Source organism: Lagenorhynchus albirostris, chromosome 10 (genome assembly GCF_949774975.1).
Source record: "Lagenorhynchus albirostris chromosome 10, mLagAlb1.1, whole genome shotgun sequence".
NCBI classification, from domain to species: domain Eukaryota; kingdom Metazoa; phylum Chordata; class Mammalia; order Artiodactyla; family Delphinidae; genus Lagenorhynchus; species Lagenorhynchus albirostris.
In genome coordinates this window covers 83,133,285-83,155,562 of record NC_083104.1, presented here as the reverse complement: position 1 = coordinate 83,155,562, position 22,278 = coordinate 83,133,285, and the positions used below count along the sequence as shown (strand labels likewise).

General features: G+C 39.5%; 3 non-coding genes across 3 annotated transcripts; 2 read left to right on the top strand and 1 right to left on the bottom strand.

Annotated features, from left to right (window-relative positions):
• Window positions 1-1,638: 1,638 nt before the first annotated feature.
• TRNAL-CAA (transfer RNA leucine (anticodon CAA)) lies at window positions 1,639-1,745 on the bottom strand. Its single transcript has 2 exons — window positions 1,708-1,745; window positions 1,639-1,684 (listed from the first exon to the last, which is right to left on the bottom strand). It is a non-coding gene; the product is annotated as a tRNA-Leu (tRNA).
• A 4,889-nt stretch (window positions 1,746-6,634) lies between these two features.
• Window positions 6,635-6,707, top strand: TRNAT-CGU (transfer RNA threonine (anticodon CGU)). Its single transcript has one exon. It is a non-coding gene; the product is annotated as a tRNA-Thr (tRNA).
• Window positions 6,708-13,019: 6,312 nt separating this feature from the next.
• TRNAI-UAU (transfer RNA isoleucine (anticodon UAU)) lies at window positions 13,020-13,113 on the top strand. The gene is made up of 2 exons: window positions 13,020-13,057; window positions 13,078-13,113. It is a non-coding gene; the product is annotated as a tRNA-Ile (tRNA).
• Window positions 13,114-22,278: the final 9,165 nt, after the last annotated feature.

The following is a 22,278-nucleotide window of genomic DNA, read 5'->3' as shown; positions in this document are numbered from 1 at the left end:
AGTTAAATATTTAAGAAACGACACGTTGGGGAAAGTGGCAAGTACTCAGAACATTGTCTCCTAAGTTGTTTTTTGTTTTTGTTTTTTTTTTAAATCAAGCTCTGTAACAATTTCCTGGCTAGAAGGATCCTCAGAGCTCAGTACTCACCATCTTGAGCAGGTGCTGGGTACCTTATAAAGAGAAGTAAACATTGTAAAATTATTTTTTATTTTATCAATACTTTTTAGGTTTCTCTGTCTAGTCCAAAATACAGTAGGAATGCTTTGAAATACAAAATAAAGCCAGTAACAGGAAAATAAACAGTCCCAACTCGAAACAATGGTTGAAAAAGATGAAAATGGAGAATGGAGAAAAATAATTTAGAATTTCATGATTGCAGGGGAAATGCAGAGCAGAAAAGAGTGGTGCGTGCTTAGGAATCTGTAGAGTGTAAAAAAGTGGAATTTAATGATGGAAGGGAAAGAGAGGCTTTGGGTTCAAAAGGTAAGTTAATCACACTTGGTTGTCCAGGGCTCATTTGTGTTATTGGTCCGTGAAAGGTCACTCTCAGTTCTACTTTGTTTCATGGCCTGTATCCATCCCTTTCCTCTCCCCGCAACATATAGATCCTCTCTAAAGTTGTTAATGTTCTTTAGAAAAGAAACTACCCTCAAAAAAATGCTGTTGCTTTGTGTGATTTTAATTTTCATTGGCACTGTTCATCCTGATATTTTTTCTTTTACTCAACGCAGTTTGAAAAATCTATTGTCTTGCTACATTTACATCTGCTTCTATGTACAACTACTACATAGTATGAAATCCATGGGTGGTCACTGCTGTACACCTGATGGGCATCTAGGTTGCCTCTAACAATCTGGTACTGCAAAATGCTACACTAGGTAAGGCCAAGCATGGAGCTGAGCTGGAATTTCACTGAGATACATTTCTAGGAGAAAAATTGCTGTGTAGTGATTTCAAAGCTATACAGGAAGAAAAACTCATTTAATGTCAAAGCTGCAGAAGTCTAAGATCTTAATTTTAAGACCAAGATCTTACTTAGCCTATGTAGAACTTCATAAAAGGCATTTTTTACTTTATAAAATGAAAGACAAGACATCTAGATCACATCATTCTGAAAAGAAATCTCAAAATGAGCTATCAATTTACTTAATTTTAATAGTATGAACATTTTTTGGCTATTGATAACCAAAAAATGTTTTCAGCAGCGTCATAATCTTGAGGGACTTTCCCTCTTAGATTTTAGACGTGATATAAGAAGGTGACAAAGGAAACTTTTTGTTAGAACTTTATAACAGATTCCTTTCTGTGTGCAGAAAAGCAGTGAAGGTTTCAGTAATTCTTCCCACAGTAAAGACCCAAGGTCCAAGTGTGGATGACCGGTCCGTTGATCCACTAAGGAAAAGACCACAAGTTGTTATGGTAGTTTTTTCCTCGGAAGAGGGATCTCACAGAAGGCAGCGCTGGAGGTTGCCCCCATATAGCTCTGAAAGTATCCTAAGATTCTCAAACTGGGGAATTCTCATTTTCGAGTGCCCTTCAGGGTGGGAAATATTTGCGGTGCTGAGGGTTGAGTTATTATGAGCTATCCAAGGTGAAACTTTTGACCTGAACGTGGCAAGTGAAACAAAATAGGAATGTGTCAGAAGTGGGATTTGAACCCACGCCTCCATTCGGAGACCAGAAACCTCAATGATGAGAAGCAGATGCTTGAGTCTGGCGCCTTAGACCACTCGGCCATCCTGACACGTCGTTCTATTTGGAAGTGTATACTGCAGACTCTGAGAGGTTAGCGCCTAGCTGCGTCCCAGAAGAAAGCTTCTGAAAATTTGTCGGACTAGTTCTGAGTTCAGAGACTGAGAAACAGAGAGAGGTAGGAGGTACGAGCGTTAGCGAGGACCTGAATAATTCTTTCTGCCTTGGAGACGGGGTGGCAGGGTACTGAGCGACACTCCCTCCTCGCCCCTCCCCCTTCCCCAGTACTCCCAGCCCAGTCTCCTGCTTTCCGCTCCGCCGCCCGCCAGACCAGCGTCCCGCGCCTCACACGAATCTCCTCCTACGGCCCCGACCCCCACATGTGATCTGGATCCCAGGTCACTGTGTTCTTTGTGATTCAAACCTTTATCCAGCAGGTCCAGTTCGATGCTGCCCCAGGATCGGTGGAAACTTAAAGTGAATAAATGGTCAACCCCACTGCTCTGGACAAGAGAGGGTCAGTCCCCTTGTTCTCAACCCATCCAAACTGTGATTTTATCTCCTGAAGCCATACTTACATCATTCATTCCACCCATCACCGTCTCCTGACCTTCAGGGTTGCTTGTGCTCTACAGTAATAATCCTGCCTTTCTTCTCTCTAGAGCTCTCAGATGCTTTCCAATAAATATTACCCATCTTGGGTGACCGCAGCTATTCTGAAACATAATGTTGAAAAAAATATGTTTAAGTGACTGAAAATGAAATAGCCAAAGTGGGGGGCGGACAAAAAGAAAAAAAAAGAGAAGAAATATCTTTGTTGCAATGATTATTCTAGGATTAAAGGAGAGAAGAAATCTAAAATTCCGATAAGTAGGAGTATCATCAAGTTTCTATAATTAGGCTGTAAAATCTAAATCTATAGGACACTTAAATTTGAGAGCTATCACTTTTTAATTTGTAATTACCTCATCTATTACCCTAAAACTAAATGGGAAGCATCTCTTTTTAAAAAATAAGTTTATTGCTTGTAGGTTTTAATCTTTTTATTGTGACTATTTTTTCACTATACTAACAGTACAATTACAAAGTATGCAAAATTGACAGTTTGTATTTTAATATATACATATGTTGAATTTTTGCACTAATGCTTCCTATACCTTGAAGCATAGGTATATTCCTATATACTCTTGAAGTCTATTTGTATATTTTTTTGTAGATGAAAACATCTGAATACAGGTTTAAAATATTTGGAATACTTGAAAATGGATATTATCAAAATATAATGTAAACATGAAATTGCAACTGAGATATGCCTTAATTCAATTTTCTTTATAGACTGATTTTTGCAGGGCCCAGTACAGTCAATATTCCATGAACTGCTGGGTAGTATGTTTCCTAGGCACCTGTTTAATATTAATTTATTTTAATGTCTCAAAATTTTCATTACAAGTCCAGGGGACATTGGATAAGTGAAATCTGAGGAGATAGAGGCTTCTAAGTGGTTAGAGTTCAGTCATAAAAAACCTGTAGTAAATTGTATTTTCCAAAGATGGCCATACAGCTGTATCTCATGCCATGTGTTTTCCTTTGAATGCAATTTTGACACATTTCCTTCCAGAGGTTGTGGGGGTCTCTGTTCCCTCCCCTTGAATCTGGATAGGCCTGTGACTACGATGGAAGAGATACTCTATGACTTCCAAAGCTAGGTCATAAAAGCTGATAGAAGCTTCCAATAGTTTTCTCTCAAGACATCTGTCCCCGGAACCCAGCCACCACACTGTGAGGAAGCCCAAACTAAGCCGCAGGGAGGGACCACATGGAAAATAACTGAGGCCTCAGCGCACACGCACATCAGCAGCCATACATTTGAGTAACCCATCCTTCAGATGATTTCCTGCCCCTGGTCTTAGAGTTTTCCACTTGAGTTTCCAGAAATCACGGAGCAGAGGCAAGCTGTCCTCATTGTGCTCTGCCCAAACTCTGTGAAAACCAACAAATCTGTGAGAACGAATAAATGACAGGTGATAAATTAAGCCGTTTAATTTTAGTATGATTTGTTACGTGACAGTAGTTAGGTATGGATCAGTCTTGGTCCAATGAGGAGAGAGGAACAAATAACTTGGCAGGAAAAGTTGTTTATTTATTTATTTTTCCGTTTTATTGAGATATATTTGACATATAACATTGTGTAAGTTTAAGGTGTACAACGTAATGATTTGACATATGTATATATTGCAAAATGATACCATAATAAGTTTAGTTAACAACTATCAGCTCACATAGTTACAACGTTCTTTCCTTGTGATGAGAACTTTTGAGATCTACTCTCTTAGCAACTTTCAAATATACAATCCATTGTTGTTAACTACAGTTGTCATGTTGTACATTACATCTCCAGAAAGTATTTCTCTTATAATGAACAGGGAAAGTTTAATACAGAGAATTATTACCTAAAGAAGGTGTTGGAGAAACAAGGAATTGGCTAGTAAAAAAGTAAAGACAACACTGACGAATAAAGGAACAGCAAATCTAAGGAGCAGTCACTACCCTTAGGGCTGAAAACAGCTTAGGAAGTGCCCCTCACCTACAGCTGAGCCAAAGCACAGAAGGAAGAGCCCTCTACCCTTCACCCCACCCCTAGCTAAGATCCAGACCTCGATGGGGAAGGCACGGACATGGCTCACTGAAGGGTGGAGAAATTGCTCTCGGGTTGTGCCGGCAGAACTGTGCCCTCTGGAACTGGCTGGAGATCCATCTTCCAGCGTTTCTTGGAAAGCTCTTCTTGGAGAGGTCTCTCACTGAGCGCACTCCACTATAAAACACTCAAGGGGGACGCTGGCCAGGGGAAGTTGGTGGCTGCTGGTTGCTGCTGGATCATGAAGCAGGGGAAAGCCATGCCTGGTGTAGCAGCAAGGCCCTGGGGAAGCAGCAGTCCAAGTAGTGCGTGGGAACCAGGATGCAAAACCCCCTTCCTCCTGCAATGATTCTCCACCATCCTCTACCTGCAGAGTTTCAGTGCCGATTGGCAAAAGAAAACTATTTAAAGGATTCATATCTATTTCCACAAGGAAGGCAAAAAGGGTGAATTTGGGACTGAGAGACAATACATTCATGATGAGTACTGGGTAATGGACATTTTGTTACCTGAAAATGGGAACAAACCCTAAAGCATGTGACTTTGGGCCCGGGCAGCAGACAGAAACTAGAAAGACCTTGAGGAGAATGTTACTGAAAAGTCCTGAGGACAGTTTCTTCCTGTTGCCCGTCTCGCCGTATTTCATCGAGGTTATACATTTCTTTAGGTGCAAGAAAACCAGAGGTGAACACTATAACCTAAATACAGGATGAAATCTGAGAAAACTGCAAATCACAGGTTTGTTGGGACTTTATGATCTCTCTTGAGCCTGCATCCCCTTCTTCTCTGATACTCAGGAGATGAAGAGGGGCTTCCGGTGACAGGCCCTTCTGCACAGGCAAGTTTAGGATTTTGGAGAATCTGAGCAAACTGGCTCCTCTGGAAGGCAGGAGGCAGACCTTGAGTCCAGAGACGTTTAGGAAGCGCTGATGAGTAGTAGTGATAAAATTGACCTCACATTTCTTTCACTCCCCTCACTCTCAACTTCTTTAATACGCCCATTTCTTTTTTTGCTGCGTTTCCCTATTATTTGCATTTATGACGCTCCAGGTCACAAGGGCATTGTTTTGCCTGTATATGACTTTGGTGAGTGGGAGGTGGAGTGTGTTATTTTTTACCCTGGGAGACCTTTTAGAGAGCTGGCGGGCTGGCGTTTCAGAGACTGCAGCCTCTCCTCTGGATTATGGGAGAACTGTATTCCAGGTTGGGACAGATGCACAGAGACTGGATTCCCCACTTCTCCACCAATAAATCTTATTTTGCTGAGTTGTTTTAATGTTACTTGTATTTGTCAGTAGTCGAGGTGTTTTGGTTTTGCTTTTTGTTTGTAATTAAGAGCCATTGTTTCTTTATTAGCCAGCTATCAAATCCTGAAAGTAGACAGGAAAACAGTCCTTGCTTTGTTTCAGGTGCACAGGGCCTCTGACTTGGGACAGGAGACCTAGGATTTGTGGTTGAGTTTTCTTCTTTACCGGCTCTGTGTACATTATGGTTGTTGCTTGTGTGAGCTGAGTCGCTATACAGATTTTTTTTTTTTTTTTTGGTGACCCTCACAGCCCCTTTACCCGGGTGGAAATTAACAATTTTCTGGTATCTTTGCCACAGCTCCTTTGGACAGAACTTTTCTATTTGGATTTCAGCGACGCGCGGTGGAGGAGAAACATGGCCCTTTCTTTACGCCCCGGATTGAGGCTCCAAAACGTATTCCAGCCTCAAGGACTAGGCTACAAAAGGCAGAGCCTCTCCTCGGCTTCTGTTCCCGGGAGGTCGCTCCATTTCCTTCTTCCTGCTGGCCTCATCATTACCCTCACCCCTCAGTCTCTCTTCTGATAGCTGATATCAGGGAATTTGAGACAGATCTTGCCTGCTTTCCCCCAAGGCTCTAAGAACTGAAGTCTGGAATATCTGGGCTTCAATCGGTGCGAAAGGTACTGCAGAGCACCGGGCGTGGCTGTAACTAAAATCACGTGGCCCAGTAGTTCTCACCCCAACCTCCGCATCTTGGCAGATGGGCTAGCTGTTTATTCCCCACTCCCGTCAACTTGCAACCTCTGACCCTCGGAGGCTCTGGATTCAAACAAAACTCTCAGAGGTGATTTAAGGGTCTTGTACTTCCTTTGACAAAAGCGAATCGAACGGGATATTAAAACTAGCAGAGTGAGGGAATTTGTTTGACCACAGCCCAGAAAATCGAAAAGGGGATGAGGGCAGAGCGTCAAATTTTCTAGAAACCAATCAAAAGAAAAACCTAAAGATCTCAGCCTATAATCTGCTTTAGGAAAAGGAGTGGAAACTTTATTAACCCGGGCTCCGTAGCTCAGGGGTTAGAGCACTGGTCTCGTAAACCAGGGGTCGTGAGTTCGAATCTCACCGGGGCCTTGGAAGAGTTAGTTTTCCATCTCGCGCAGACTTTAATTAAGAGATGTATTTCTAAGGGGTGAGTTTCGGTTATCCTTGACACCAAAACCTAGAACAAAAAATGGACCTTTTCAAGTAAAAAAAGGAATTACATAACAGAAATAAAGCTGCTGTGCTATCTGAGTTCTTGATGATACCTGAAATTCAGGTATGAAAACCTTACTCGAAGTACCACCAATACAATTAATACCAATATAAGCTCATAAACTATCAGTAATTTTTATTGGGATTCAATAAATTGCAATGTACAGTCCTGACTAACTTGGGTGCTATAGGCCTAAAGAGATATTGTAATTATCGATTTTATCATACTTACCTAATGGACTTTAAGCTCCCCTGAATGCAGGAGCCATATCTTGTTTGACATTGTATCTCAGAGCCTTGCAGAGTGTGGAACCTAGCGGGTGCTCAGTAACTATTGAATTAAGCCGAACTGAAGAAATGTAACCAGAGTGTGGTGAGTTTGCAAACACCTTAGGAGGCATAAAAGTTACCTGAAAGCCAAGGAACCAAGGTCAGTTTATAGAGAAGAACAAAGAAAGTAACACAGTGCTGATGAAGATTCAATCTAAGTAGGAAGCAGCTCATCTTCCCGGTCTCAATTTATGATCTCATTATTGGAATTAGCTGTCTGCAAAAGCAAACCCCGATCACTTCTGAATGGCTAACATAAATTGCTAAAATCAAGAATCTATATCAAAGATTAAAATGATGGAATTTCCATATACCACATTTGTATTAAATAATTAATAATATAATAATACCCCAAAGTCACAGATACATTCCTCAAAAAGTACTTTGGATTCTTGAAACAATCCAACACACTTTATATTGTATCATGTTTGAAAATTTTATTGTAAATTGCTAAAGATGCAGGACAGGCACAGATGATTCATTTTTATTAAAATCAACCAGAGTAGCTGTCTGTTTCTTGCAACTGAGGACTCTGGTTGTTCCTCAGTCTTCGGAGTTTTTTATGCTTTTCATAGCTTCATGAATACCACTCTCTCTGCTCGAAATATGCCACCATCCCTTCTTCTAGCTAAGCCCTACTCATCTTTCAGAATTCAGCTCATGTATCACTTTACCTTCAATCTAGGTGAGAGGTGTCTTGTCATAGCACCATTTGTACACCTTTATTATAGCATATATTGGATAATATCTACTAAATAATTGATGTATTTTTTTCTCTTTTTCTTCCAAAGTGACACTTATTGATAGTAGAAACCAAGCCTTGTTTAGAGCTGTATCACCACAGCAAGTTGGCATTCAAATATGTGTGAATACATTTTTAAAAAATGAATGAGTGAATGCCACATTTCCAAACCTGCATGCACTCTGTAGACAGATGACATTATCAGGAAATTATTTAGCCTGGTGTTAAAAGGAAACAATACGGAAAATTAAAACCATCTTTGTAATAACTTTACAGTGTTAATGTCTATAATATTTGCAGTTTATCCACTGAACTTCAGGGACCTTGATTTTGGCACACACTGGTAAAAAGCTGTTAATTATGTGGCACTGTATTCAGTAATTTTAAAAACGCAACACATGGTTTCCAGTTCCTCAGGTAAACAGCTTGGAAGTCTCTGCACTGTCCTAGCAACAATTAAAAAGCTGAACAGACTAAAAACCAACAACTCTTCTTGAATCCTTAAGAGAGAGGAGAATACAGGGCAAACCCCTACTGGCAAGATTGGAGAGACAAACTGGTGAATACGAGTCACAAACCTACCAAGCAGAGACCCATGGCCAGAAACTGCTGGGGAACGAGCACTGGGAAGAAAACCTGAACTGTAATTTATGAATTTCTGGAGGCTCAATGTGGACAACTCTGAGAGTTAAAAACTCCAGGGGAACTCAGTCACAGGGGGCCCTAACAATATTGTGAGATTTACCACCAGGAGTTCAACCAAGTTCTCACAGTAAATATTGGAGAAAATTTTTTTCATAATACTGGCAGAGGAAAAAAAAAAGAAGAACTATTTTGAAATACACCAGAAGACTCTGTCCATCTATAAAAGGCCTGCTCTCGGGAGAAACTAGTTAACCAGAGCCTAACCTGATGGGGTATTAGCAGAGCCATATTGACTTGGGGGAGGGGAAATACTCTATTTCAGTCAGTTCTAGCCTTCTATATGGGAGAAGGAAAATGCCCAACGTCAGCCCAATCTAATCATCCTATCCCATCTAAGGGCCGGGGTTGCGGTGGGGGGAGAAAAAACCAGAAATTTTGTGAAGTTCACAGTCCAGATGCATAGACTCACTAAAAGGTCACTGACCTAATCATATGACCATAGAACACTTCCCTGCCCCCCACACCTCGCCACCACATTACTAAAGGTCTATTTACAGCAGTCCCTTTTACTCAGCACATTATGTCTGGCTATCAAGAAAAAATTACAAGGCATACCAGAAGGCAAAAACCAAAAACCAAAAAAAGACACTTGAAAAGACAGAGCAAGCACCATAGCAGGAATGTTGGAATGATCAGACCAGGAATGCAAAACAACTATGATTAATATTCTAAGGGGGCCAATGCATAAAGTAAACAGCATGCAAGAACAGAAGGACAATGTAAGCAAAGAGATGGAAATTGAAAGAAAGAAAGAGAAAGAGAGAGAGAAAGGGAGGGAGGGAGGGAGGAAGGAAGGAAGAAGAGAAATGCTAGAGACCAAAAAACACTATAATGGAAATATAGAATGCCTTCAATGACTTTTAAGTAGACTGCACACAGCTGAGGAAAGAATCTCTGAGCTAGAGGATATATCAATAGAAACCTCAAAAACTGAAAGAGCAAAGAGAATAAAGGCTGAATAAAACAGAACAGAGTATTCAAGGACTGTAGGACAACTACAAAAGGTGTAATATATAAGTAATGGCAATACCAGAAAGAGAAGAGAAAAAGAAACAGAAGAAATGTTTGAAACAATAATGACTGAGGCTTTCCCTAAAATTAATGTCAGACACCAAACCACAGGTTGAGGAAGCTCAGAGAACACCAAGAATACATAACAAGGAGACTACAAGTAGGTATATCATTCTTAAACTACAGAAAATCAAAGATAAAGAAGAAGTCCTGAAAGAAGCCAGAGAATAAAACACCCTACCCATAGAGGAACAGAGATAAGAATTACATCCAACTTCTCCTCAGAAACCGTGCAAGCAAGAAGAGAATGAAGTGAAATATATAAAGTGTTGAGAGAAAACAACCCACCAACCCAGAATTCTGTACCCTGCAAAATTATCCTTCAGAAGCAAGCAAGAAAGAAAGACTTCTGGGTTTCGCTGATGGCGCAGGGGTTAAGAATCCGCTTGCCCATGCAGGTGACACAGGTTTGAGCCCTGGTCCGGGAAGATCCCACATGGCACAGAGCAACTAAGCCCGTGAGCCACAACTACTGAGCCTGTGCTCTAGAGCCCGCAAGCCACAACTAATGAGCCCATGTGCCACAACTACTGAAACCCGCGTGACTAGAGCCCGTGCTCCACAAGAGAAGCCATCACAATGAGAAGTCCGTGCACCACAGCGAAGAGTAGCCCACGCTCGCCACAACTAGAGAAAGCTCGCATGCAGCAACGAAGACAATATAGCCAATAAATTTAAAAAAGACCAACAAAAATTTAGGGGATTTGTTGCTAGTAGACTTGCCTTGCAAAAAAATGCTAAAAGAACTTCTTAAGAGAGAAGGAAAAAATATAGGTCAGAAACTCAGGTCTACATAGACAAAGAAAGAGTACTGAAGAAGGAATACATGAAGGTAAAATAAAACCCTGTATTTTTCTTATTCTTAACTGATGTGCCATATAACAGTTTGTTCAAAATAATAGTGTAAACAAAGTATTTGCTCATGTATGCTTATTTGTATATCATATGTATATGTATTTGCTTATGTATGTTTACATATATGTGACATGAATGACAGCAATGATACAAGGTACAGGAGAGACGAATTGGGATTATTTTGTTATTATAAGGTACTCACACTATTCATGATGTGGTATAGTGTTATTTGAAAGTAAACTTGGATTAGCTGCAAATGTATATTGCAAACTCTAGGGCAACCACTAAAAAAATGTAAAAGAAGTATAACTGATATGCTGACAGGAGAGAAAATAGATCATATAAATGCTCAATTAAAACCTCAAAAGTCAGAAAAAGTGTAAGATGACAAACGTAGGAAAAAAGAACAAGGGCAACAAATAGAAAGCAATAATGAATTCGTAAATATTAATCTAACTATATCAATAATCACTCTGAATATTAATGGTCTAAATACCCCAATTAAAAGATGGAGCTATTATCAAAAAGACAAGAAATTACAAATGTTGGTGAAGATGTGAAAAAAAGGGAACCCTTCTGCACTCTTGGTGGAAATGTAAATTGGTGTAGTCACTATGGAAAACAGCATGGAGGCTTCTTAAAAAATTAAAGATAGAACTACCATATGATCCAGCAATTTCACTTCTGGTATTTATCTGGAGCTTGAAGGAAATGTCCACTTTGATGAACGAAGTTGACCCAGAGAAAGGGATCCAGAGAAATAAATACTCCAACCTCTCTGTCTTCTCTCATTCTGGTTTCCTGCTAAGTGCTCCCACAAATGAAACTCAAAGCTGAAGTCACAGGACAGGGGAGCCCATGCTGTGGTCCATACAGGCTGGCCTTCCATGGAAGAGTAGGCAGAGATCAGAATGTGTGTGTGTGTGTGTGTGTGTGTGTGTGTGTGTGTGTTAATATTAACAATTAAAAGCACTTAGCTTTCTATCAACATTTTTCTCCATTATAATGCCTATTTTGTGTTAATGAAAGTCAGTTTAATATCCAGTGACATACTGTGAGTCTTGTAAGTTTTCATCTCTTAAGAACAGTAATTCCCTAGATACTGGTTCTTCTTACCTGGATCCAGACTTGGAACACAGCACCATGAGTGCTCTTATGAGGTTTATATAAATCACTCAGAACAGTGTCTGGCCCGTGATAAGCTCGATCCAACTAGTGGCTGCTATTGTTATTTAGATGGATGACCTCTAGAAGTTCAGGCAGATCTCGGTCTCTCTCTAGGACTGTGTGGTGGGAATGTAGGAGGAGATCGTGTGGTGAGATGGTCATTACTAAAGAGTCTATATCGCTTCTCACTGCTTCTCACTTTAAGGTGTATGTAAAGATCCCAATTCAGTAATGCAATAGACACCAAGATGTGGAAACACTTCTGCCCTCACATCCCTTCATTCGTCAGTATGGAGAAATTTGCTCACTGGTCTATTACTCTCTGTCCTGTTTGTTAAGTACTCGGTGGTCAGGAATAGACTATTCCCTTCTTTACACAATTCTCCTTTTCTCTGACAGGAATTATTCCATAAAAGCCAAAAAGCTTCATATCTCGTGTGTATGTGACAGCTGCGATTTCCCCACGCCAAAACCAAGCAAGCAAACACACAAATAAACAAAACTAGCCTTTATAATTAGATGCCCCAGGCAGGAAACGAGGATACTGGGTGGGCATTAGATCGCAGAGGCAAACTATCTGCAATGAACCTCTAAAGAAGGTCAAAACAGGTGGAGGAGCAGGGTGGGATTAGGGGTGGTGGACACCGCCTTGATTTCTGTAACACGCGCCACAAAGGAGCGGTTACCACTCTGGCTTTTCCCGCAAGAGATGCCGGACCAGCTGGCTGTATGACTTCGAATGCGGTTTTCAGGCAGGCTCGGGGAGGATTTGGGGGAACCGGGAGGCGCAGCCTGGAGGTGCTGGACAGCGAGGCGGGTAGTCCCTCCAGGAGCGCGGCGGGTGCTGGGAGACTTGCGGAGCGAGGGCTGGGCTGTCTCGGCTTCTCGGCGTCCTCCATCTGGTAGGAAGCATCACGGACCAGCCAGGCGGTGCGCGGTGATGCTCTGCCTCAGCCAAATAGCCCTTGTCTTGCATGGATATCGTTCCCTTATTGGGGTCAAGGCGAGGAAGAGCTAGAGTCCGCTCGCTCTTTCTCCTCAGCCTTCTCTCGGGGCTTCTAAAAGGAGCACCCCCGGATCCCGGGGAAATGCTGATTTCCGCTGGCGTAGAGGAAGGATCACATACACGCCTCCGCGAAAGATGAAAGCGTCTCGAACAAAGCGTGTTTTATTCGCCAGGGTAGCCGCGGTGGAGGAGGGTAGGGGCGAAGAGGGTCCCTAGCAGTGTCGCGCGCTCCAGCTCCAGCTTGTCTCGGGGACCGAGCGCTCCCGTCGCTCATGACTCTGTAGAGTGCGCACCGAAAATGCAAAGAAAGCATGCTCCAGTGGCGCAATCGGTTAGCGCGCGGTACTTATACAGCAGTATATGTGCGGGTGATGCCGAGGTTGTGAGTTCGAGCCTCACCTGGAGCATGTTTTCTGCCTTTCACGATTTCAGTCTCTTTTCATTCTACTGCTTTCTGTCCCTCTTCTTTAAAGAAAAAGCTAAAAAGAGGTTATTACATTTTCCATGGTGAGAATGCAGATATTCCATGATTAAGGAGGCTATTTGGTCATTTTTCAAACATAGGAAGGAATCACAAGCCAAAAGGAGGTAAATTGAACATATTCAAGCAAATTCGATTCTCCTCAATCAGGAGAATTTAAAGTCAGGTTGTACAGCCTCAGATGAGTCTCCCTCACCCTTTCCTCGCTCCTTTTAAAAAACCATTTCTCAGATCCTTGGGGACTGAGCAAGGAGGAGGAAAACCTGGGTCTTGTGCTCTGCAATTTCGTACAGCTGTCACCCGGGGCTCACGGATTTGCGGAAGCTGCTGTCAGGCATCTTAGCTTTGAGTTCCACAAGATTTGCAGTGAGGTTGCTGAACTCCATCTTTGAAATATACATGTGCTTTGAGTCAGGCTCCACCGCCTACTTTACATAAACCAGACTGGGGAACAGAAAAAAATTTCCCCCAGCAATGAAACATAGGTGGCTATGTATGTATCTCTTCCTAATTTCATCAGAAAATAAACGGCCTTGTTTGGGAAAATGACATTCATCCTGACGCTTTAGTAAGACATGTGTGTACAATAAGATTCACCCATTTTAAGTGTACAGTTTGATTAATTTTGATAATTGTATTAATTTCCTATTGCTGCTGTAACAAATTAGCACAAACTTAGTGGCTTAGCACAAAATTATTGTCTTGCAGTTCTGTAGGTCAGAAGTCCAAAATGGCTCTCACTCGACTAAAATCAAGCTGTTGGCAGGTCTGTGTTCCTCCTGAAAATTCTCACAGAGAATTCTTTTCTTGCTTTTTCTAGCTTCTAGAGGCTGCCCACATTCCTTGGCCATTGGCCCCATTCATCTTCAAAGCCAGCAACTGCATCACTCTGATCTCTGCTTCTGCTGTCACATCTTCTCTGACTCTCATCTTCTTATGCTTCTCTCTCCTATCTTTAAGGACCCTATGATTATATCAAGCCCACTTGGATAATCCGGGGTAACCTCCTTGTTTTAAGATCCTTACCTTAATCACATCTGCAAAGACCCTTTTGCCATGTAAGGAAGCACATTCACAGGTTCTGGGGACTATGGTGTGGACCTCTTTTGGGGAGCTCTCATTTGCCTACCACAATAGTTATATACCATTGTACACATAGCACTGCATTTAACATGGAGAACAGCACCTTTCCCCTAAAAAGTTTCCTCCTGCTCTTTGGTAGTCCATCATCTCCCTACACTCCTGCCTCTGGCCACCAGTGATCTGCTTTCTATCACTATAATATGTCCTTTTCTAGAATCTCATGTAAATAAAATGATACCGTTTGTAGCCATTTGTGTTAGATTTCTTTTACTTAGCTTAACACTGTGCTGATCTCTGTAGCAGAGAATCATTTTTGATTCCCGGCTTCTCCACACTCCCCATATTTATCTGTTCCTGAGTCTTCTCAGTTCTATCTTACCTCCTTAATATCTCTCAATATTACTGTGCTCACAGTCAGTGTTCCCGAAGGCCTCCTCCTATGGCAAATACTCCTCTTCTGCCCTGAAACTTCTTTGCTCCTCCTTTTCATTTGCTTCTACTTCTTCCATTGGAGATCACTTGTCTGTCCTCAGGATGTGATGAGAGCTCCACCTCCACAGTTTGGATCTCACGCTCTCCTGTGCCAGGCACTTGATGTATTAGTTCAGTCTTATCTTAATTCACTCTCATTTATTGGGTCATAAGCTCCTTGGGGGAGACAGGGACTGCATCTTCATTGCTTGTTTATTTAGCACCCAGCTCAGCTGCTGACTGAAGAGATTGTAACTCTCACATAATTTTTCCGCCTGTGGTTTCGTGGAGGTCTCTGCTTCCTTTACAGCACTCTTTTGTCTTACCCCATTCTCACTGCTTAGGGTGAAAGTTTGCTGTATTGATTTAATTTATTCATTTTGGCAAAATAAAGGTTAAATTTCAGCTCTGGGAAATGAGCAACATTAGCAAGAGAGTTTTGTTTTGTCTTGCAGTTTCTTTCACTAAAGGAATGTAAAGATCTGAGGTCAGAAAAGAGATTTGCCAGTGCAAATAAAAAAGACCTCTTAAGCTCTTTTCTCCACAAATAATGCTCATCTTCCTCTTGTCCATGTGACAGACGCCTACTCATACTTCATGGCCCAGAAAAAAAATCTGCTAATTTATTTCTTCTTACTAATAGATAATTTGTAATATTAAATTCACATTTATCTCATTGTAAAAACGATGTATTTACACATACAACTGTCTTCCTACTAGTTTGCTTATCAAGGACAATTGCCATGACTTTATTAAAAAAATTTTTTTTTCAATTAAGTAGTCCAGTATGTGACACTTAGTAAAGCCTCAAAAATATCAATAGAGTCTCAAAACTGTACAGTGGAATAAAGTCAGAACTTTGGATAGAAGAGGAGGATAGGAAAAGAAGAAGGAAAAGATACGGTGGTTTGGATAGGAATGATGAGAAGGAAAAACAACGTGTTTCTTTTTGGTTGTTCCAGATGAAAATATTGGACATTTTGAACACTGTTACTCAAGGTTTTTCTAGAGTTGATATATGCTTCTGCCAAATAAAGGACTAAAATATATGTTTGGCTAATAATTAGAATTTGAAATGAGTTTGTTTTAGCCCCATCGTAGGGTAAATAACTACTGTAGATCTCATACTATTATGAAAAATAGTTAAATATTCTGCTTAAATTTTTTCCTCCTCATATAAGAATACTCCAATAATTTTTTAGACTATTTATAGAATTATAGTGTCTTATATAATAGTGGAACAAGAAACTTTTCTTACCATTTTGACCTTTTGGGTTTCTTTACTATTTATTTCTCCCCAGTTTCCGTTTCCGTTGCTGATACAAGCTGAAAAGATTTGTATCCTTAAAGGGTCTCCAAGTGATTTTATCTATAACATAAATATGGCCTACTTTTGTGTCTTTGGCATGTCCAAATTATATTTCATATAACTACTTTGTTAATTTTCAAATTTTTTGTATACATAATATATTCATATGGTTCAAAATATTTTATGTATAAAGGCCCTCCCTATTCCTATCCCCAGCCAACCAGTTCCCCTCAGTACAGGCTACTCATTTATGTTATTAGTTTCTTGGAAAAATAGAATTATTCGCATTCTCTTTGCCAGATACCATTCTAGGTGAGGGTCTGGGGAGGAGCCCATCCCTTCCCATGTAGAGAAAAATTTGGCCACGCCCAAAGAGAGGTCTGGCCTTTGCCCTCAGCTTTTGGGAGGTAATCTATATCACATCTAATAGTAGTGTATTTGGAGGGCAGGGGGTGGTGGGGTTGGCCATTCTCTGTAGCCATGTCAGAAAAACCAACCATGTGATTTACAGGGAGGGCTTCGGTTCACTCAGTATCAGTCAGCCTAGTGAGTGAGTTCAAGCATGTGGGTGGTCAATCACTCATGCCTATGTAATGAAGCGCCAATAAAAATTCTGGACAAGGAAGGTTGAGTGATATTCCTGAGCTAGCAATAGTCTGTGTGTATTGTCACACATCGACAGCAGGAGGGTAACTCATCCTGAGGACAAGGAAAGTCTTATATTTAGAACCCTGCCAGAATCTACACTATATGTCTCTCCTTTTGGCTGATTTTAATTTGTATCCTTTTTCTGTAATAAGTCATAGCCAGTGAGCATAATAGCTTTTGGTGAGTTCTGTGAATTCTTCTAGTGAATTATCAAACCCAAAGGTGTTTTTGGGAACCCCCTCAAACTTGCAAATAGTGTCAGAAGTGAGGACAGTCAAGGGGACTTTGTTGTTTGACTAACTCCAAGTATAGAGCTAAATACCTCTTCCAATTTGACAATGCTTCCCATGCAATATATATATATTGTAATATATCAAATAAATTAAACTCTTTCTAGAACCTCTCTTTTTACCTCTTTTTCTAGGGCCTTCTGGGAAATCTCAAAGCCAGTTTTAGCTGCAAATGATGTACATTAGGACTTGATTTGAGGAAGAAAAATGTCAAAAGTTGTCAGATATTTTGAACATCTAATTAAACAGGATCACATATTATTGGAAAATGATACTTGGCTGCCTAGTTAATCAAAGTGACAATAAGATTTTAAAAGTAGACATAGAGGACTTCAAGTTTCTACCCCAATTGTAAAAAGTTTGGAAGTCATCACTCCCTACCTCACAACAACAGGAAAGCTAAGAAAAATTAAAAACTAACAACTCTTCTTAGATATATCAGAGAATTGAGTCACAGGGAAACATGCTGACAAAAAAACAGGAGAGACAGGCAGATCCCATGAATCACAGTTACCAGCGGATAGAAGCCCAGGAGCAAAAGCTCACAGCTGGAGCCAGTACTAGTTGGAGTATCCAGTACATAAACTCTAATTGATATGCTAAGAGGAGAGGAAAAAGAATCTATAAAATGCTCAGTTAAACCCAGAGAAGGCAGAAACAGAGTGGAAGACAAAGAATAAAACAAAGAATAGGAAAATGAATAGAAAGTAGTTACAAATATGGTAGATAGTAATCCAACAATAGCAATAGTCACATTAAATATAAATGTTCTAAATACACTAATAAAGAACAAAGACTATCAGAGTGAATAAAAAGACAAGATACAACTACATTGTTATCAGTTGAATTGTGTTTCCTCTGCTCCAAATTCATATGTTGAAGCCCTAACCTCCAGTATTTCAGAATGTGGCCTTATTTGGAAATAAGATAATTGCAGATGTAATGTGGATAAATGCAGATTAATTAAGTTAGGATGAACTTATACCGGAGAGGAGGGGAATCCTAATCCAGTAAAACCAATATGACATCTCCTTATAATAAGGGGAAATTTGGAAGCAGACATGAACACAGGGAGAATGCCTTGTGAAGAGGAAGGCAGAGATTGGAGTAGTGCATTTACAAGCCAAGGAACACCAAAGATTGCCAGCAAACCACCAGAAACTAGAGGAGCTCACAATTTATATTTATAACTAATCTAAATACTCTTTCAAATAACACTACACAACTTCATGGGTAGTGCAAATACCTCATAACAGAATTTTCCCAATTCCTTCCTCCCATCAATTATAACATTGTTGTTATTCATTTCAATTATCTATAAGTTATAATCAGTGAATACATTGTTGCTATTATTTTTAGCAAACTGTTATCTGTTAGATTGATTTTAAAAATAAAAATAAAATATTTGATTTTACCTTTATATATTCCTTCTGTGTTTTGGGTTGAACTGAGTTTCTCCAAAATATTTTGAACTAATAAAAATTAAAATACAACTTATCAAAAGTTGTGAGATGTAGAGAAAGTAGTGTTTAAAGGGAAATAGACAATGAATGCATATATGAGAAAAAAAAGAGAAATATCTAAAATCAATAAGCTTCCACCAGAGGAAACAAGAAGAGCAAAATTAAATCCAAGGGAAGAAGAAGAAAAGAAATGACTGTAAAAATTGAACTTTAGAACTGAAATTGATCAAATTGAAAACAGGAAATTAATGAAAAAAATCAACAAAACCAAAAGCTTGTTCTGTGAAAAGATCAATAAAATTGATAAACCTTTAGCCAGGTTAACAAAGAAAAAAAAGAACACAAAATTACTAATATTAGAAGTGAAAGAGGGGCCACGAGTACTAGATAATAAAGGAATATTACATATTATTATTTATGCCCACAAATTTGATTACTTAGATTGAATGAGCTAATTCTTCAAAAGATACAGTTAAAATCCCAGCAAGTTACTTTATGTGTATTGATAAACTGATTCTAAAGTATATATGGAAAGACAAAAGATCCAGAATAGCCAACAGGATGCTGAAGAACAAGGTTGGAGGTCTGACATTATCCAACTTCAAGATTAGTTATAAAACTACAGTGATCAAGACAGTATGGTACTGGTGAAAGAATAAACAAATAGATCAATGGAACAGAATAGAGAGTCCAGATATAGATCTAAACCAATATAGTCAACTGATCTTTGACAAAGGAGCAAAGACAACTTAATAGAGAAAAGACAGTGTTTTCAACAGATGGTTCAGGAACAGCTAGACATCCACATGCCAAAACAAAACAAAACAAAACAAAAAACAGTCTAGGCACAGATCCTATGTCACAAAAATTAGTTCAAGTAGATGATAGACCAGACCTAAAATGTAAAATATAAAACTTCTCTAGATAACATAGGAGAAAATCTAGCAGACCTAGGGTTTGGTGATGACTTTTTGCCATGCTGCATGGCTTACGGGATCTCAGTTCCCTAACCAGGGATTGAACCTGGGCCAGGGCAGTGAAAATGCTGAATCTTAACCACTAGACAACCAGGGAACTCCCATGACAATGACTTTTTTAGATGCTACACCAAGAGTATGATCGGTGAAAGAAAAAAAGTGATAAATTGGACTCCATTAAAATTAAAATCTGCTCTGTGAAAGCCCATGCAAAGAGAATGAAAAGATAAACCACAGACTGGAGAAGATATTTGCAAAACACATGTCTGATAAAGGACCAATATCCACTATATGCAAAGAACTCTTAAAACTTAGCAATAGGTAAACAACCCAATTTTTAAATGAACAAAAGATCTGAATAGACATTTCATCAAAGAAGAACTACAGGTGGCAAGTAAACGTATGAAAAGATGTTGAACATATATATTTAAGGATTTGTAGATTAATACAACGAGATATCACTACATATCTTTTAGTAGGCTAAAACCCAGATGACTGACAACATCAAATGTTCTTGAGGCTGTGGAGACAGAGACTCACTCATTGTTAGTGGGAATGCAAAATGGCACAACCACTTTGGAAGACGTTTGACAGTTTCTTACAAAACTAAACATCGTCTTTCCAGATGATCCAACAATTGCACACCTTTGTATTTACCCAAATGCATTGAAAACCTATGTCCACACAAATGTCTGCACACAGACGTTTATAGCAGCTTTATTCATAATAGTCAAAATGTGGAAGCAACCAAGATGTCCTTTGTTAAGTGAATGAATAAACGGTGGTACACCCATACAATGAAATATTATTCAGCACGATAAAGAAATGAGCTATCAAACCATGCAAAAGACATGGAGGAACATTACATGTGTATAGCTAAGTGAAAGAAGTCAGTCTGAAAAAGCTACATACTGTATGATTCCAACTATTGAACATTCTGGAAAAGGCTATAGAGACAGTGGAAAAGGTTGATGGTTGTCAGGGGTTGGTGGTTTGTGTGAGGGATGAATAAATGGAGCACAGGAGATTTTTAGGGCAGTGAAACTATTCTGCATGACATTATAATGATGGATACGTGACATTATGCATTAGTCAAAATCCATAGAACTGTACAACACAAAGAGCAAACCCTACTGTAAACTATAGACTTTAGCTAGTAATAATGTACCAGTATTGGTTCATCCATTGTAACAAATGTATCACACTAATGCAAGATGTTAATAATCGGGGAAACTCCGAAGTGGGGAAAAGATGGTATATAGGAAGTCTCTGTATTTTCTGCTCAGTTTTTATGTAAACCTAAAAATTCTCTAAAGAATAGAGTCTAGTTAAAAAAGTAAACATAGGAGGTAATGTAATTATAAATAACCTTAAGTGTTTCGAAAGTGGAAAGACTTTGTTATCTTAAATAATCAAGACATAATAAAAAGAGTGTCCTAGTAGTTAAATTCTGCCATTTTAGGAGGTAATGAACTGAATTGTTATCATAATGCAAAAGCATGTAATGGTGAGGGTTGAGGGGTGGATTTTATATTTTAACCCCAAATGCCAAAGGTAAACAAAAACTGGCAACAAAACCAAACCAAAATAGTGCTCAAACAAGGAACCAAAATCAAATCCTTACCATGCTACAACTGACACATGTCTGGAGCACAGGGTCCAGGAGCTGGACTCAGTGAGGGATCTCCAAATTGCCAGTCAGGAAAGGGCCACAGCAGGCGTGCGAGGACCCGGTGCCTGGATGGAAAAGATGGGTGTCTGAGGTGGGCTATGACTCATGGCAACAAACTGTCAAAGACAAAACCCAGATAAATGAGATTTATTTTATTCGGACTATTGCATACAGGAGAGAACTCCAGATTCAAAGATCAGTGTCTCTGCAAAGTGGTTTGCTTTAGATTTTTATAGGGAATAGTAGACGAGTTACAGGTGAAGTTATTTACATTGGGAATTGCTCGGAAATCTCAATCAGATGAATAGAAAATATTTATCTCTGGGTCTAGTTACTTTTAAGGGGATTGTACAGAAAAGGGTTAACATAGAAGCCTGAGATTGCTATTCTTAGAAAGATCAGCTTGCAAGATGGGCCCTTAGCTGGCATCTGGAAACTAAGATTTTGAAATAGTTCCCACCATTTCTTAAATGACACAAGTGGCTCACTCTGCCTAAACTGTGCAAACAATATGGTTTATCCTGAACACTTTCTTTCTGGGAGCTCTGGTACATGCTAGGCAGCTACCAATAAATATCTGCACACTGAGTCTCTAATGAATGAATTTCCCTTGTGGACATTTCCCATGTGTTGTCTTTGCACTTATATACTATATATATATATATATATATATATATATATATATATATAAAACGACTTCTATTTATAGATTAGAATGTTATTGTTGTTAATGGTGCAGTAGGTACTGACTTCGGGATTTCTCATTATTCATGGTGCTCAGTTAATTAGGCTTTAATTACAACAACTAAACATTTCTAAATATTGTATTTCCATTTTCAAATAGTTATGATAGCACTTTTCTATGTAAAATGGTGTAAGAAATAATTTTATTAGGATCAGTGGGTTCTAATAATGTCCACATCAAGTATCCGAGCTCTTTCTTCTTGATAAAGACAAAGACTGTGTCTTTGCTGTGGCTAACGTGGGTAGTATGCTGGGTAATGCTTTAGTTCTTTTAAGATGAGGTCCTAAATTCAAGCCCCTTAATATGAAATTTGAGCTTAACTTCTGCCTCTGAGAAAAATTATGTAGGACACGAAATCTTAAAACTCCCACTACAACAAGAAAGAAGGTGAGATGAATCACAGTTACAAACATCATATTTGTAAAACATGGGA